At 45.1% G+C, this 16,194-nt stretch overlaps 1 pseudogene; it reads right to left on the bottom strand.

Moving 5' to 3' along the window:
• The window catches only part of LOC118937896 (meiosis inhibitor protein 1-like), a 30,496-nt pseudogene continuing 14,302 nt past the window's right edge, over positions 1 to 16,194 (bottom strand).

Raw genomic sequence — 16,194 nt, 5'->3', positions numbered from 1 at the left:
TGTACCTGTGTGAGCAGCTGTCTCAGGGCCTGTGTTGTGTACTATACCTGTGTGAGCAGCTGTCTCAGGGCCTGTGTTGTGTACTGTACCTGTGTGAGCAGCTGTCTCGGGGCCTGTGTTGTGTTCTCTCCCAGCTCGTTCAGGTCTCTCTTCTCCACCGCCTCCAACACCTGACACAGGTCTGGTTCCCACACCACCACCCTACTGCCATACCGCTGCATGGGAGGGACATGTGTTGGTATTCAAGGCATCATCGGGGTGCTTACAAACAGAAGGCAAAGACACATTTTAATACACTTCAAAATGTCCCTGCACTGCTTCAAATACCAACAGTAGTTTGAGTGTGTCCGGGTGCAGTCTTGAAGCATCTGCATGCTTCCCATCCAAAACAGTTCGGAGTAGTTCATATATGTGTATTTATTATGATGCCATCTTGGGACGTTTTGGTCTTCGCAAGGGTTTTTTCGACTATTTGTCTACTCAAACATTTTTCTTGTGACAAGCCGAAGTTCGGTAGAAAAAGTCTACGCTCCTTCGTCTGTGATTGGTCAACAGTAGGGATTCTTCAATTAAGTGTTTGTTGTCATTCAATGACAGTCAATTTGTTTTCATGTAGATTTTTTCACTTGAGAAATACTGCACCAAACATCTTAGTTAGATGTAAAATTGTGTGACTAAGATCTCCTTGGCAAAAACATCCAAATGAATTGCAGTTTTCTTGAGTTATCTTAGATGAATTCTAACTATTTTGAGGAAGTGTATACTGGCTATGGCGTCTCAAGACAAACAGTACTATTGCCTCTTTCTTCTCGTTTTTCAAGCAAAGGTCTTTTAAGGGAGTATGCGAGCACACTTGTTCAGTTCACCTAGCAGAGTGTGGCTGGGTGCAGTCTTACCAGTGTGAGTAGTGTGAGTGTGGCTGGGTGCAGTCTTACCAGTGTGAGTGTGGCTGGGTGCAGTCTTACCAGTGTGAGTGTGGCTGGGTGCATTCTTACCAGTGTGAATAGTGTGAGTGTGGCTGGGTGCAGTCTTACCAGTGTGAGTGTGGCTGGGTGCAGTCTTACCAGTGTGAGTAGTGTGAGTGTGGCTGGGTGCAGCAGGCAGCTCTCTCCAGAGTTGAGCAGAGAGTAGAGCAGGAAGCGACTCCAGGGCTGACACACCACATGCTGGGCTGGTGACAGAAGGGAAAAGGAGAGGTCAGGATGAGGCGTGAATACACTGACATACACAGTGGTCAGATGGTGCAGATGCTACGCTACAGGACTGTTCTACTACCACAGACTGGAATATGTTCTGGAATTCATCCAATGGCATTGAGGAGTATACCACCTCAGTCATCAACTTCATCAAAGTGCATTGACGACGTGGTCCCCACAGTGACCGTACGTACACATCCCAACCAGAAGCCATGGATTACAGGCAACATCTGCATCGAGCTAAAGACTAGAGCTGCCGCTTTCAAGGAGCGGGACACTAATCCGGAAGCTTATAAGAAATCCCGCTATGCCCTCAGACGAACCATCAAACACGCAAAGCATCAATACAGGATTAAGATTGAATCCAACTATACCGGCTCTGATGCTCGTCAGATGTGGCAGAGCTTGAAAACTACTACGGACTACAAAGGGAAAACCAGACGCGAGCTGCCCAGTGACGCGAGCCTACCAGACAAGCTAAATGCCTTCTATGCCCGCTTTGAGGGCAAGCAAAACTGAACCATGCATGACAGCGCCAGCTGTTCCGGACGACTGTGTGATCTTGTTCTCCGTAGCCAATGTAAGACCAAAAACAGGTTAACATTCGCAAGGCCACAGAGCCAGACGGAATACCAGGGTGTGTACTCAGAGCATGTGCTGACCATCTAGCAAGTGTCTTCACTGACATTTTCAACCTATCCCTGACCCGGTCTGTAATACCAACTTGTTTCAAGCAGACCACCATAGTCCCGGTTCCCAAGAACGCCAAGGTAACCTGCCTAAATAACTATCGCCCCATAGCACTAAAATATATAGCCATGAAATGCTTTGAAAGGTGGGTCATGTATCACATCAACACCATCATCCCAGACACCCCAAACCCACAGATGATGCAATCTCTATTACACCCTACACTGCCCTCACCCACCAGGACAAAATGAATACAATCAACACCATCGTCCAAATAAACAAATAATCACCCAGCTCAGGACCCTGGGACTGAACACCTCCCTCTGCAACTGGATCCCGGACTTCCTGACAGGCCGCCCCCAGGAGGTGAGGGTAGGCAACAACACATCCACCCACGCTGATAGGACTGATCACCCGACAACTATGAGGAAGCCTCTAGGGAGGAGGTCAGAAACCTGGCAGTTTGGTGCCAGGGCTACAACCTTTCACTCAAAGTCAGCGACACAAAGGATCTGATCGTGGACTGCAGGAAATGCAAGGGCGAGCACGGTCCCATCCACATCAATGGGGCTGTAGTGTAGCGGGTCAAGAGCTTTAAGTTCCTCAGTGTCCACATCACTAATGAATTAACATGGTAAACACACACCCACACAGTTGTGAAGAGGGCACAACATCGCTTCTTCCCCTCAGGAGGCTGAAAATATTTGGCATGGACCCTGAAATCCTCAAAAAGTTCAACAGCTGCACCTTTGAAAGCATCTTGACTGGCTGCATCAACGCTTGATACGACAACTGCAAGGAGCCCGACCGCAAGGCGCTACAGAGGGTGGTGAGTACGGCCCAGTACATCACTGGGGCCGAGCTCCCTGCCATCCAGGACCTCTATACTAGGCGGAATCAGAGGAAGACTTCAGCAACCCAAGCCATAGACTGTTCTCTCTGTTCTACCTGCTACAGCTTCTAACCCCAAGCCAAAAGACTGCTAAACAAGGCTGCTAAATAGCTAATCAAATGGATACCCGGGTATACAGTGGGGCAAAAAAGTATTTAGTCAGCCACCAATTGTGCAAGTTCTCCCACTTAAAAAGATGAGCGAGGCCTGTCATTTTAATCATAGGTACACTTCAACTATGACAGACAAAATGAGGGAAAAAAATCCAGAAAATCAAATTGTAGGATTTTTAATGAATTTATTTGCAAATTATCTCAATACTTTGTTATATATCCTTTGTTGGCAATGACAGAGGTGTTTTCTGTAAGTCTTCACAAGGTTTTCACACACTGTTGCTGGTATTTTGGCCCATTCCTCCATGTAGATCTCCTCTAGAGCAGTGATGTTTTGGGGCTGTTGCTGGGCAACATGGACTTTCAACTCCCTCCAAAGATTTTCTATGGGGTTGAGATCTGGAGACTGGCTAGGCCACTCCAGGACCTTGAAATGCTTCTTACGAAGGCACTCCTTCGTTGCCCGGGCGGTGTGTTTGGGATCATTGTCATGCTGAAAGACCCAGCCACGTTTAATTTTCAATGCCCTTGCTGATGGAAGGAGGTTTTCACTCAAAATCTCGCGATACATGGCCCCATTCATTCTTTCCTTTACACGGATCAGTCGTCCTGGTCCCTTTGCAGAAAAACAGCCCTAAAGCATGACGTTTCCACTTCCATGCTTCACAGTAGGTTTGGTGTTCTTTGGATGCAACTCAGCATTCTTTGTCCTCCAAACACGACGAGTTGAGTTTTTACCAAAAAGTTAGATTTTGGTTTCATCTGACCATATGACATTCTCCCAATCTTCTTCTGGATCATCCAAATGCTCTCTAGCAAACTTCAGACGGGCCTGGACATGTACTGGCTTAAGCAGGGGGACACGTCTGGCACTGCAGGATTTGAGTCCCTGGCGGCGTAGTGTGTTACTGATGGTAGGCTTTGTTACTTTGGTCCCAGCTCTCTGCAGGTCATTCACTAGGTCCCCCCGTGTGGTTCTGGGATTTTTGCTCACCGTTCTTGTGATCATTTTGACCCCATGGGGTGAGATCTTGCGTGGATCCCCAGATCGAGGGAGATTATCAGTGGTCTTGTATGTCTTCCATTTCCTAATAATTGCTCCCACAGCTGATTTCTTCAAACCAAGCTGCTTACCTATTGCAGATTCAGTCTTCCCAGCCTGGTGCAGGTCTACAATGTTGTTTCTGGTGTCCTTTGACAGCTCTTTGGTCTAGGCCATAGTGGAGTTTGGAGTGTGACTGTTTGAGGTTGTGGACAGGTGTTTTTATACTGATAACAAGTTCAAACAGGTGCCATTAATACAGGTAACGAGTGGAGGACAGAGGAGCCTCTCAAAGAAGAAGTTACAGGTCTGTGAGAGCCAGAAATCTTGCTTGTTTTTAGGTGAGCAAATACTTATTTTCCACCATAATTTGCAAATAAATTCATTAAAAATCCTACAATGTAATTTTCTGGATTTTTTTCTCATTTTGTCTGTCATAGTTGAAGTGTACCTATGATGAAAATTACAGGCCTCTCTCATCTTTAAAAGTGGGAGAACTTGCACAATTGGTGGCTGACTAAATACTTTTTTGCCCCACTGTACCTGCATTGACCCTTTTAATAACTAAATCTCACAAACACTGGACTCTACCCACACACTCACACACACTTACACTGACACCCCAACACACACACTACATATGCTCACACACACATAACATGCGCATACAGGCATTCTGACGCCACACACACACACTTTCACACTCACCACACACGCTGCTGCTACTGTCTATTATCTATCCTGTTGCCTCGTCACTTTACCTGTTACCCATGTGTACAAAGCTACCTCAATTACCTCGTACCCCTGCACACCGACTCGGTACTGGTACTCCCTGTATATACAGTTGAAGTCGGAAGTTTACAAGCACTTCGGTTGGAGAAAGCAAAACCCGTTTTTCATCCACTCCACAAATTTGTTGTTAACAAACTATAGTTTTGGCAAGTTGGTTAGGACATCTACTTTGTACATGACACAAGTAATATTTCCAACCATTGTTTACAGACAGATTATTTCACTGTATCACAATTCCAGTGGATCAGAAGGTTACATACACTATGTTGACTGTGCCTTTAAACAGCTTGGAAAATTCCAGAAAATGATGTCATGTCTTTAGAAGCTTCTGATGGGCTAATTGACATCATTTGAGTCAATTGGAGGTGTACCTCGGGTTGTATTTCAAGGCCTACCTTCAAACTCAGTGCCTCTTTGCTTGACATCATGGGAAAATCGAAAGAAATCAGCCAAGACCTCAGAAAAAATATTGTAGACCTCCACAAGTCTGGTTCATCCTTGGGAGCAATTTCCAAACGCCTGAAGGTACCACGTTCATCTGTACAAACAATAGTACGCAAGTATAAACACCATGGGACCACGCAGCCGTCATACCTCTCAGGAAGGAGACGTGTTCTGTCTCCTAGAGATGAACGTACTTTGGTTTGAAAAGTGCAAATCAATCCCAGAACAACAGCAAAGGACCTTGTGAAGATGCAGGAGGAAACAGGTACAAAAGTATCTATATCCACAGTAAAACGAGTCCTATAATCGACAGAACCTGAAAGGCTGCTCAGCAAGGAAGAAGCCACTGCTTCAAAACCGCCATAAAAAAGCCAGACTACGGTTTGCAACTGCACATGGGGACAAAGATCGTACTTTTGGGAGAAATGTCCTCTGGTCTGATGAAACAAAAATAGAACTGTTTGGCCATAATGACCATCGTTATGTTTGGAGGAAAAAGGTGGAGGCTTGCAAGCCGAAGAACACTATTCCAATCGTGAAGCACAGGGGTGGCAGCATCATGTTGTGGGGGTGCTTTGCTGCAGGAGGGTCTGGTGCACTTCACAAAATAGGTGGCATCATGAGAAAGGAAAATTATGTGGATATATAGAAGCAACATCTCAAGATATCAGTCAGGAAGTTAAAGCTTGGTCGCAAATGGGTCTTCCAAATGTACAATGACCCCAAGCATACTTCCAAAGTTGTGGCAAAATGGCTTAAGGACAACAAAGTCAAGGTATTGGAGTGGCCATCACAAAGCCCTGACCTCAATCCTATATAAAATTTGTGGGCAGAACTGAAAAAGCATATAGGGAGGCCTACAAACCTGACTCAGTTACACCAGCTCTGTCAGGAGGGATGGGCCAAAATTTATTGTGGGAAGCTTGTGGAAGGCTACCCGAAACATTTGACACAAATACTAAATACTAATTGCTACCAAATACTAATTGAGTGTATGTAGACTTCTGACCCACTGGGAATGTGATATATATGTACATTTTTTTCCTTTTAATTCCCTTTCCTCATTTAACTGGAAGATGTGAATATTGTGTATTTTGTTGTTCCTGGAGGCTGTTGCTATAGTGACAACCAAAAGATACCTGTGTTGTTATTTTTACTTGTTACTGTTATTCATTATTCACTGTGTATTTATTCCGTGTGTCACTATTTCTATTGTTATCTTTAACTCTGCGTTGTTGGAAAAGGACCCGTAAGGAAACATTTCACTGTTAGTGTACACCTGTTGATTTGATTTGTCTGAGTCTGGTACCTGTAGATGGACTTCTCCTTTGCAGAAACTGCAGCAGAGACCCCAGGCAGATCACTGACACACTTAGCAACAGCTCCTGCTTCTGGAAGAGGCGGAGGACAGAAAGACATTTAGCCAGCTGGAGGGATGAATAGAAGAGAGAGAGAGAAGATATTAAGCCAAACAGAGGGATGGAAAAGAGAGAGAACCAGATAGAACGAGAGAAAGAGAGAGAGTGAGGGATTATTTAATAATGCATTACCTCCCACTCCAGGATTAGACTGGAACTCTCTGTGGACCTCCTCTCTATAGCCATCTGCCCTACTTCACTATTTTTGGACATTAATCACAGGTGTTTTTTATACTGATAACAAGTTCAAACAGGTGCCAATAATACAGGTAACGAGTGGAGGACAGAGGAGCCTCTCAAAGAAGAAGTTACAGGTCTGTGAGAGCCAGACATCTTGCTTGTTTTTAGGTGAGCAAATACTATACTAAAGACATTAATCACTACTGAGGCAGTGACTAGTGATTAATGTCCAAAAATAGTGAAGTAGGGCAGATGGCTATAGAGAGGAGGTCCACAGAGAGTTCCAGTCTAATCCTGGAAGCCAGTGCAGACTCACATCATCGGCTTAGCGCACCACAGCGCAGTGGACCGAGGAGGAGCTACGCTCTACAGAGCAGCCACTGATATGGAATTATTCAACACCAAATTGGTTATATAGGAAGAGGGACACATTAAGTGCATTCTTCACTATACATACACAGCATAGACTAAACTATGCTATAGAGACAGCGGGAGAGAAAGGAGGAGTTGAAGACGCTTCATGTAGAGTTACTGTGAGCTCTGACCCAGACATTATTAAGTGATGACAGTAATGATACGCAGTATTTACGAAGTGTGTTTATCCCCATAACCCTGCCATTAACACCAGTGTACTATACATAGAATAGAAAAGGCTGCACTGTAGAGAAAGAGAAACAGAGGGTAGAAAGGAAGGACACATTTGAGTGCTTTACCACATCAGCCTTGTGTTCTATCAGGGATGCTTGTCGAACAACAATGAAAACAATGAATCAATGGAAAATGTAGGAAGAAAAACAGTATGGGGAAGAACTCTGAGGTGTTAACAGCTCTGTAGTGTTAACAGCTCTGTAGTGTTAACAGCTCTGTAGTGTTAACAGCTCTGTAGTGTTAACAGCCCTGTAGTGTTAACAGCTCTGTAGTGTTAACAGCTCTGTAGTGTTAACAGCTCTGTAGTGTTAACAGCTCTGTAGTGTTAACAGCTCTGTAGTGTTAACCGCTCTGTAGTGTTAACAGCTCTGTAGTGTTAACAGCTCTGTAGTGTTAACAGCTCTGTAGTGTTAACAGCTCTGTAGTGTTAACCGCTCTGTAGTGTTAACAGCTCTGTAGTGTTAACAGCTCTGTAGTGTTAACAGCTCTGTAGTGTTAACCGCTCTGTAGTGTTAACAGCTCTGTAGTGTTAACAGCTCTGTAGTGTTAACAGCTCTGTAGTGTTAACAGCTCTGTAGTGTTAACAGCTCTGGGGTGTTAACAGCTCTGGGGTGTTAACAGCTCTGGGGTGTTAACAGCTCTGTAGTGTTAACAGCTCTGGGGTGTTAACAGCTTGCAGTGTTAACAACTGGGGTGTTAACAGCTCTGTAGTGTTATTAACAACTGGGGTGTTAACAGCTCTGGGGTGTTAACAGCTCTGTAGTGTTATTAACAACTGGGGTGTTAACAGCTCTGGGGTGTTAACAGCTCTGTAGTGTTATTAACAACTGGGGTGTTAACAGCTCTGTAGTGTTAACAGCTCTGTAGTGTTAACAACTGGGGTGTTAACAGCTCTGTAGTGTTATTAACAACTGGGGTGTTAACAGCTCTGGGGTGTTAACAGCTCTGTAGTGTTAACAGCTCTGTAGTGTTAACAACTGGGGTGTTAACAACTCTGTAGTGTTAACAGCTCTGTAGTGTTATTAACAACTGGGGTGTTAACAGCTCTGTAGTGTTAACAGCTCTGTAGTGTTAACAGCTCTGTAGTGTTAACAGCTCTGTAGTGTTAACAACTGGGGTGTTAACAGCTCTGTAGTGTTAACAGCTCTGTAGTGTTATTAACAACTGGGGTGTTAACAGCTCTGTAGTGTTAACAGCTCTGTAGTGTTATTAACAACTGGGGTGTTAACAGCTCTGTAGTGTTAACAGCTCTTTAGTGTTATTAACAACTGGGGTGTTAACAGCTCTGTAGTGTTAACAGCCTTGTAGTTTTAACAGCTCTGTAGTGTTAACAACTGGGGTGTTAACAGCTCTGTAGTGTTAACAGCTCTGTAGTGTTAACAGCTCTGTAGTGTTAACAGCTCTGTAGTGTTAATAGCTCTGTAGTGTTATTAACAACTGGGGTGTTAACAGCTCTGTAGTGTTAACATCTCTGTAGTGTTAACAGCTATGTAGTGTTAACCGCTCTGTAGTGTTAACCTCTCTGTAGTGTTAACAGCTCTGTAGTGTTAACAGCTCTGGGGTGTTAACAGCTCTGTAGTGTTAACCGCTCTGTAGTGTTAACAGCTCTGTAGTGTTAACAGCCTCTGTCCTGCCCCAGGGCCAACACTCACACACAGCACTGGAGACTCCAGGTCAACATCTAGAACAGCCTGCAGCAGCCTCAGGGAACTAGCTGTGGGGTGGAAGGCAAGGGAGGAGAGGCAGAATGAGGGAAGACAGAGAAACGAGAGGATGTGGAGGGGGATGGGGTGGGATTCAAGGAGATTTGGAGTGAGGAGAGGGAGAACGTGGGCAGAGAAGAGAGAGGGGAGAGGTTGAAAGAGGACCCTTTTGTCAAACACTCATGTACACTGAGATATTAGACCCCTCTAAGGGAGAGAAGAGACAATTAGCGATAGCAGAAAGAGAGAAGGAGAGCGAGAGAGAAAACAGAGAGAGGGAGGAGGCGGAAGCGGAGGAGAGAGACCGTAGATCACCCTGACAGCCCACTCATACAACAGGGAGACAGAGATACACAACCAGCGGGACATTTCCATCCCAACTCCTCTGTTGGAGGAAGGCCACATAACAGAATTAAAGCCTGTGTAACAATGCTGCTTTGCTCTGCTTAGTGTGGTGGAGCGTTGTTACCCAGTAAGAGGCTGCCTGTCTTCCTCTTCCCAAAGACCAGGGCCTGCACCGTGCTGCCCAGGTTCAACCTGATGCTTCTATGGACCTTGGGATTCAGAAAGGGAAGAAAATGACAAGACATGATAAGGCAACAACCATAGAACTAGGAATGTAATTTAACAGAATCTCTATGTCAACAACGCTCTCTGTTCAACAACACACTGTTCTACAGTACAAAAAGACAAATGTATTGTCTAACATCAAGGTCTCTGATACATTTTTCTGTTTTGAGTGCTGTATTCAATGTGTGTGTTCCATTGTCAGCTGTAGAGGACAGTGTGTCTCCCCTGGTAAGTCCCCTGCTCCTGTCCTCACTCCAGTGTGTTTTGTACTACATTGTGTAGCCTGTGTAAAGGTCTTCATAAGGGTGTACATTGTGTAGCCTGTGTAAAGGTCTTCATAAGGGTGTACATTGTGTAGCCTGTGTAAAGGTCTTCATAAGGGTTAGCGTGACAGAACAACCTGAGCTGAATGAGTGTGCTGCAGGGTGGTGAGAGCAGCACAGCAGGGCAGACGGAGGAGAGAGGGAAGAGGAGGAGGAGAGATTCAGAGTAGCCTGCAGCTGGTCCATCAGCCTGGCGTTACACAGCAGCATGGACACAGCTGGGGAGGGAAAAAACAAAAAGATCACACTCAAGACATTATCCAATATATAAAACATACTACCAATTTAATGTGTGAGTGTGTTGTGTGCCCTTGTGAATGGCACCGACTGGTTCTGTACAAGTGTGTGCCTCTCTTACAGGCCAGACGGCACAACGCAATCTGTGTCTCTGGGGGACTGTGTGTGTGAGAGAGAGAGGCAGGTGGCAGAGTGTATGAAGGCTTCTCGATGTGCTGCACTTAATGAGAAGGACAGGGTGGCAGACTGAGTTTGTCACCTCTGTCAGTGCAGTGAGGGGGAGGGACAGGCACAGACAGCAGTACAGGTAGCTGAAGGCTGGCAGCAGACACTCCGTGTTGGAGGCTTGCAGCTTCCCTGCCAGGTTACTCACTGGAACGCGCCCATAATCAGACAGCAGACAAAATAAGACATCAGACAGAATGCAAGATCATAACATCTGTAGTCGGAAGAAATCCGACATGTTATTGATACTTAAATACTACTTTCATCTACAAATTCAGCTTATGCTTATGGCATATGCTTTGTTGATGTGAGCAAAAACTCTAAGGCATTTATATATCGATTGAACTGATAATGAACGTAGAGAGTGAGTACAGCGAGAGTACAGCGAGAGTACAGCGTGAGTACAGAGTGAGTACAGAGTGAGTACAGAGTGAGTACAGCGTGAGTACAGAGTGAGTACAGAGTATAGAGTGAGTACAGCATGAGTACAGCGTGAGTACAGCGCGAGTACAGAGTGAGTATAGAGTGAGTACAGCATGAGTACAGAGTGAGTACAGCGAGAACAGCGAGATTACAGCGTGAGTACAGAGTGAGTACAGCGAGAAATAGTGGAGAAGTTATGACGTTGGACCAAAAGCTATAGAGCTGAGTGAATTATGCATGACTGACTCCTTTTGACCCTGTGACCTCACCGTGGTAGAGCAGTTTGAAGTGGATGCCGTCCATCTCATTCTCAGTAGAGCCACTGGTCTGCATCAGGCACAGCAACCACAGAGCCAGAGGGAGAGGGCCCACGGCTAGAGATTGGGAGAGGGATAAGAGGGAGAAATAATTAACTGGAGCGAGAGATGAAAGAGCAAGAAAGAGGCCAAAAACAATAATTTCCATACTCCCCTGGCTGCATTTTATTTACATTAGATAGTCACCCTACAGTTAACCCTATAGGTTAATATAAAGTATATAAACTCAGCAAAAAAAGAAACGTCCCTTTTTCAGGACCCTGTCTTTCAAAGATAATTTGTAAAAATCTAAATAACTTGACAGATCTTCATTGTAAAGGGTTGTAAACACTGTTTCCCATGCTTGTTCAATGAACCATAAACAATTAATGAACATGCACCTGTGGAACGGTCGTTAAGACACTAACAGTTTACAGACGGTAGGCAATTAAGGTCACTGTTATGTAAACTTAGGACACTAAAAGAGGGCTTTCTACTGACTCTGAAAAACACCAAAAGAAAGATGCCCAGGGTCCCTGCTCATCTGCGTTAACTGTGCCTTAGGCATGCTGCAAGTAGGCATGAGGACTACAGATGTTGCCAGGACAATAAATAGCAATGTCCGTACTGTGAGACGCCTAAGACAGCGCTACAGGGAGACAGGACGGACAGCTGATCGTCCTCGCATTGGTAGACCACGTGTAACACCTGCACAGGATCGGTACATCCGAACATCACACCTGCGGGACAGGTAAAGGATGGCAGCAACAACTGCCCGAGTTACACCAGGAATGCACAATCCCTCCATCAGTGCTCAGACTGTCCGCAATAGGCTGAGAGAGGCTGGACTGAGGGCTTGTATAGGCCTGTTGTAAGGCAGGTCCTCACCAGACATTACCGGCAACAACGTTGCCTATGGGCATAAACCCACCGTCGCTGGACCAGACAGGACTGGCAAAAAGTGCTCTTCATTGACGAGTCGCGGTTTTGTCTCACCAGGGGTGATGGTCAGATTCGCGTTTATCGTCGAAGGAATGAGCGTTACACCGAGGCCTGTACTCTGGAGCGGGATTGATTTGGAGGTGGAGGGTCCGTCATGGTCTGGGGCGGTATGTGACAGCAGCATCGGACTGAGCTTGTTGTCATTGCAGGCAATCTCAACGCTGTGTGTTACAGGGAAGACATCCTCCTCCCTCATGTGGTACCGTTCCTGCAGGCTCATCCTGACATGACCCTCCAGCATGACAATGCCACCAGTCATACTGCTCGTTCTGTGCGTGATTTCCTGCAAGACAGGAATGTCAGTGTTCTGCGAATGTCAGTGCCAGCGAAGAGCCCGGATCTCAATCTCATTGAGCACGTCTGGGACCTGTTGGATCGGAGGGTGAGGGCTAGGGCCTCACAGCAGGTGAGGTGCCTTGAACTTGCATGTGACTCACAGCAAGAACTGGCAAATCTGGTGCAGTCCATGAGGAGAAGATGCACTGCAATACTTAATGCAGCTGGTGGCCACACCAGAAACTGACTCTTACTTTTGATTTTGACCCCCATTTGTTCAGGGACACATTATTCAATTTCTATTAGTCACATGTCTATGGAACTTGTTCAGTTTATGTCTCAGTTGTTGAGACTTGTTATGTTCATACAAATATTTACACATGTTAAGTTTGCTGAAAATAAACACAGTTGACAGTGAGAGGACGTTTCTTTTTTTGCTGAGTTTATTTTTTGCAAATTAAATCGTGCAGCGTGTTCTAGTGGAAGAGCTGATGGTAACTAGTTAGTTCAACCCCCCAGAGTGGACATACAGTTGTGGTGTGCCCTTGAGCTACAGAAATTAACCTACACAACCTCAATGGGTATCCATCCGGCGGAGAGGAACGTCAAAGCACATTTTCTTCTATTGCACTTGATATCACGCTACAGAGTGAAGCCGCTTTGTTCTCCTTGCAACTACACCAAACAAAAATATCAACTGCAACATGTAAAGTGTTGATTCCATGTTCCATGAGCTGAAATTGCAAAAAAAATCCCAGAAATGGTCCATACACAGAAAAAGCGTATTATTCTCAAATGTGTTTACATCCGTGTTAGTGAGCATTTTTCATTTTCCAAAATATGTGTGGCATATAAAGAAGCTGATTAAACAGCATGATCATTACACAGGTGCACCTTGTGCTGTGGACAGTAAAAGGTCACTTTTAAATGCGTTGTTCTTGTATATACTGTAACAAGTACATCGACGATTTTTAATATGCTGAAAAGTGGCTAAACTAAGTTCATATTTTTCTGGCAATGAGCGCAGCCATCTTTGAATTTGTTTATTTGCATCTTATAGTGAATGGCATTCTGGGATTCGAGAGTATTTGCCAAGTCAAACATAAAAAACATGGTTACCATCATAAAGAATTTAGCTGCTGTCAGCTTAGTTGACACGCATTTATTTTCTAAACAACATTACATTAGTCTCTTGTGCTCACCAGAGATGTGGTACATCAGCACAACCTGTCATTTAGACTGGTTTATGGAATGAGTTTGGCTGTGGATGTGTTCCGTGTGATGATTGGATGATGAAGTTTGCATTCATCTTTTACAATAAAAAGGTCAAATTGAGGAATAAAGTTTAAGACGTTTATTTTCCATCAGTACCATCAAATATTTAGATGCTGTTCAGAGGACAATGCCGTTAAGATGCGTTTGTTGCGTCATACGTTCTGTTGCTACTGTTCCAATCACATATTTGAGATCGTACAGGGAGCACTCATCAACGATCACAAATACGTGATCGTACGCGTCAAAGGGTTGAGGACTAGAGTTGTGTTAGCACTGTTGTGAACATAAAAGGGTTGAGGACTAGAGTTGTGTTAGCACTGTTGTGGACATAAAAGGGTTGAGGACTAGAGTTGTGTTAGCACTGTTGTGGACATAAAAGGGTTGAGGACTAGAGTTGTGTTAGCACTGTTGTGGACATAAAAGGGAAAACTCTCTCTCTTTCGGTATCATTATTACCCAGCTTTCAAAAATAAAGGCATGTATAGTTGATGTAACTCCATAACCGAGTTCCAAGAATGAAGAGTGTTAGTTGGAGCCTTTTGCACCAAAGTGGGATTCTATTTCATAGACTACAACTTCAGTTAAATACTCCAAGGAATGAACAACCCTTCTGCAATGTATTACATGTTGTTAGAGCGCCAGCAGCCCACTATTATCATCGTATTGAAATGAGTTGACTTACCCAGTCCAGGTCGGGGCTCTTGTCCTGTGTGACAGACAGCAGGTAGAGGGCAGACCTGAGCACACAGGGAGGCAGGGCCGAGTCTCCCTGCTCCTGCACCGAGCACAGCAGAGTCCCCACACAGGAGAACACCGTGGAGTCAGAGAGCAGCCTGGTACACACACACACACACACACACACACACACACACACACACACACAAACGTTTTATGATGCACGTGCACACACAAAACGATTGATGGTGCAGTGATAGGTACAGGAAGTGTATTGTATTGTACACACACACACACTGAGTGTACAAAGCATTATGAACACCTTCCTAACATTGGGTTGCACCCTTTTTTCAGAACAGCCTCTATTAGTTGGGGCATGGACTCTACAAGGTGTCGAAAGCATTCCACAGGGATGCTGGCCCATGTTGACTCCAATGCTTCCCACAGTTGTGTCAAGTTGGCTGGATGTTCTTTGGGTGGTGGACTATCCTTGACAAACACGGGAAACTGTTGAGTGTGAAAAACTCAGCAGCGTTGCAGTTCTTGACACATTCAAACCAGGGCGCCTGGCACCTACTACCATACCCCATTCAAAGGCACTTAAATCTTTTGCCCCTTGAACCTCTGAATGACACACATACACAATCCATGCCTCAAGGCTTAAAAATCCTTCTGTAGCTCTGTCTCCTCCCCTTCATCTACACTGATTAAAGTGGGTTTAACAAGTGGCATCGATAAGGGATCATAGCTTTCACCTGGATTCACCTGGTCAGTCTATGTCATGGAAAGAGCAGGTGTTCCTAATATTTTGTAGACTCAGTGTATATATATATATATATATATATATACACACACACATGCACACACTCACATACATAACCCTCTCATGCTAAGTCAACCACTGGCTGCAGTAAACAGACATCTTTCAAAGCAATGCCGTGTCGTTAATAACCATACAACTGAGCCAGTGTCTACATGTCCCCAAGTACCTGTCTCCATGCTGCAGGGCCAGGTGCAGCAATGTGAGCAGACAGTACTGAGTGGCCCTGGGGCCGGCAGGGTCACATTGGGGCCCTGGGGACTCACACAGCAGAGAGGGCCACTCACACACACGACAACACAGAGAGGGCAGGCTGGACTTCAACACAGCCTCTATCTCCTCACAGTCTGGGGAACAGAGTGTGAGAGAGAGAGAGAGAGAGAGAGAGAGAGAGACAGAGAGCGATAGAGACACTCAGAGAGAGAGAAAGAGAGAGAGAGAGACAGAGAGCGAGAGAAAACACACTGATACCAGTTCTCAGTGGACCTTTTCATTATTGAATTGCATCAGAGTCACAAACAGGACATCCACACCACACGTTACCCGGCACAATAAAGTCCAAAGGCCTTCTCCACAGACTTTAAGTGCTACAAAGTGCTTTACCGTGACATGAAACCTTAATGCTACTGTGTTTTTTGTGGCTAATGTGTTGTGTCAGTACCTTGTGGGAGGATGCTGGCTGCAGGGTCTGGTTGGGACAGAAGAGACACACTGAGCCTCTGCAGAAAACCACAGCGGGCTGCATTCAGAGCTGGGTTTCTACCGTGAGATGAGAAAGAGTGAGTGAGTGTGAAAGAAAGAGAGGGACAACTAAGAAAGGTAGATGTTATCTTCTATACACTATATCTAATAATGGTATCAAACCTACTCCAGTGTGCAGTAAGTGTTCTGACTTAGCATTTCAATTGAGTTAAAAAAATATCCAAATGCACTTTGGACTCAGTTTCATTACAG

This window comes from Oncorhynchus mykiss, chromosome 12 (assembly GCF_057628025.1).
Source record: "Oncorhynchus mykiss isolate SJ-2025 chromosome 12, ASM5762802v1, whole genome shotgun sequence".
Taxonomy (NCBI): domain Eukaryota; kingdom Metazoa; phylum Chordata; class Actinopteri; order Salmoniformes; family Salmonidae; genus Oncorhynchus; species Oncorhynchus mykiss.
Note: the sequence above shows the minus strand (reverse complement) of the source record. Positions and strands in the feature narration are given on the sequence as shown.